At 42.7% G+C, this 2,363-nt stretch overlaps 1 pseudogene; it reads left to right on the forward strand.

Annotated features, from left to right (window-relative positions):
• Positions 1–219: 219 nt before the first annotated feature.
• On the forward strand, positions 220–1,836 carry LOC127206172 (60S ribosomal protein L4-like; annotated as a pseudogene).
• Positions 1,837–2,363: the final 527 nt, after the last annotated feature.

Below are 2,363 nucleotides of genomic sequence, written 5' to 3' on the forward strand. Positions count from 1 at the left end.
AATTCAAGGCCCATGCACAACAGTCAGTTGTGTTACTATCCATTAGCACTGACTAAAAGAGAAATGAACTTGAGAAAATTGAATCATTTGTAACAGTATCAAAAGGAATGGAATATGTAGGCAATCTAACAAAAGAGGTATAACAGGAGTACCTTGAAAATACATAGGACCTTCAGGTAAATGAAAATACAATTAATGATCCCTTCTCCTAGTCCTGTCATGGCTTGTGCCCCTCCCCTCATATAGATGTACTCCGAAAAGGGGGAGTCATCTGGCAAGAATATGACACTGCCAGCTGTCTTCAAAGCTCCCATTCAGCCGAATATAATGAATTTTGTTCACATTAACTTGAGGAAGAACAACAGACATCCGTACGCCTATCAGTAAACCAGCAGGTCATCAGACCAGTGCTGAGTCTTGGGGTACTGGCAGAGCTGTGGCTTGAATTCCCAGAGTTTGAGGAGGTGGGACCCATCATTCTGGCCAGGGTGCCTTTGGAAACATGTGTCGCGGGGCCTGAATGTTCGCACCAACCAAAACCTGGCATGGTTGGCACCTCAGAGTGAACACAACCCAAAAACGATATGCCGTCTACTTTGCTCCGGCTGCCTCAGCCTTAGCAGCTTTGGTAATGTCATCGTACTGAAGACGTTCCTGAGCTGCCTCTGGTGGCTGAAGATAAGGTTGAAGGTTACAAAAAGATACAAGGAGGCTGTTCAGCTTTCTTAAGAAACTTAAAGCTTGCAGTGACATCAGAAAGGTCTATACCTCTCAGAGAATGAGAGCTGGCAAGGGCAAAATGAGAAACCAACGACGAATCGAGCGCAGGGGGCCCTGCATCACCTATAATGAAGCTCATGGTGTCATCAAGGCCTTCGGGAGCATCCCTGGTATTCCTCTGCTTAATGTGAGCAAGCTCAACATTCTGAAACTTGCTCCTGGTGGGCATGTGGGGCATTTCTGCATTTGGACTGAGAGTTGGATGACTTGTACAGTGCTCAGCGTAAGGGGGTTTCTCTCAAGAGTGACTATAACCTTCCCAAGCACAAGATGATGAGCCTAGATCTCAGCAGAATCTTGAAAAGCCCAGAGATCCAAAGAGCCCTCGGAGCACCACGCAAGAAGATTCAGAGTAGAGTCTTTTTTTTTTTTTTTTTTTAAGATCTGGAAATCTCTTTTTTATTATAATAAATTTACACATATTAAATGCCATATTCAACATATCTCGGACAAGCATGAAGGTTGGCATATTTGAGGAAAGGAATCTTTTTAAAAATATATTTTATTAATTTATTCATATTACATCTAAATTGTTATCCCATCCCTTGTATCCTCCCATTCCTCCCTCCCTCCCTCCCATTTCCCCCTTACTCCCCTCCCCAATGACTGTGACTGAGGGGGTCCTCCTCCCCCTGTATATGCTCATAGGATATCAAGTCTCTTTTACCAAGAGGAAGGATAGCAGCGTTGAGTCTTGAAGAAGAAGGCACTGAGGAGCCTGAGAATCGTGTTGAAGCTGAGCCCTTACGCAAACACTATGCGCAGGAACAGTGTTCTTCGCCAGGCCAGAAAGCACAGACTCCGCGTGAGGAATCTAGAAAACAGCAGCATCGGCAGCCACATCTGAGAAGGTCACTACAGAGAAAAGGGACTGCAGATGAGAAGGCTGCAGAAGGCGAGAAAGAGAAGCCTGTCAATGTCAAGGAGCTGAAGACGCCTGCAGGCAAGAAGGCTGCCCCTGCCAAGAAACAGGCAGTGGAGAAGAAACCAGCAGAAAAGAAACCTACTACAGAAAAAAAAAAAAAAAAAAAAAAAGCCTGCTGCATAAACGACTAAAATTTCTTTCATTCCATAAAGCAAATAGAGACAAGCCTATTTGAATAAAAACCTAATCAAAGATGCAGTGAGAAAAAGAAAAAAGCAATTAATGGAAAGACAGCTTTTGCCCATGCTCCAAAAGACTTGTTTATCAAGATGGCAGCTCTTCCCCTGAAGAGTTGTACAGATGCAACACACTGACTACCCAGTTACACACTGATAGTCATGAAAAAGATAACACAGTCTATAAAAAATAACTTTCTTATAGAAACTGACAAACTTGTCTTTAAAATTTGTATGGCGATTCAAGAGTTATAGCAGACATTCTCAAAGAAAAACAAAGACATACTTTGCTTACTGATTTCAACGCTTTTTACAACACTGTAGCAATGAAAACAAGAGAGAACTCGCCATATGTACATCTCTAAACCATTGCTTCTCAGCCTTCCTCTAGAGGTCTTCATGTTGTGGCCATCCCCAACCTCCAAATTACTTTTGTTGCTACTTTATAACTGTAATTTTGCTACTGTAATGAATCATAATGT

Source organism: Acomys russatus, chromosome 23, assembly GCF_903995435.1.
Source record: "Acomys russatus chromosome 23, mAcoRus1.1, whole genome shotgun sequence".
In the NCBI taxonomy this organism is placed as follows: Eukaryota; Metazoa; Chordata; class Mammalia; order Rodentia; family Muridae; genus Acomys; species Acomys russatus.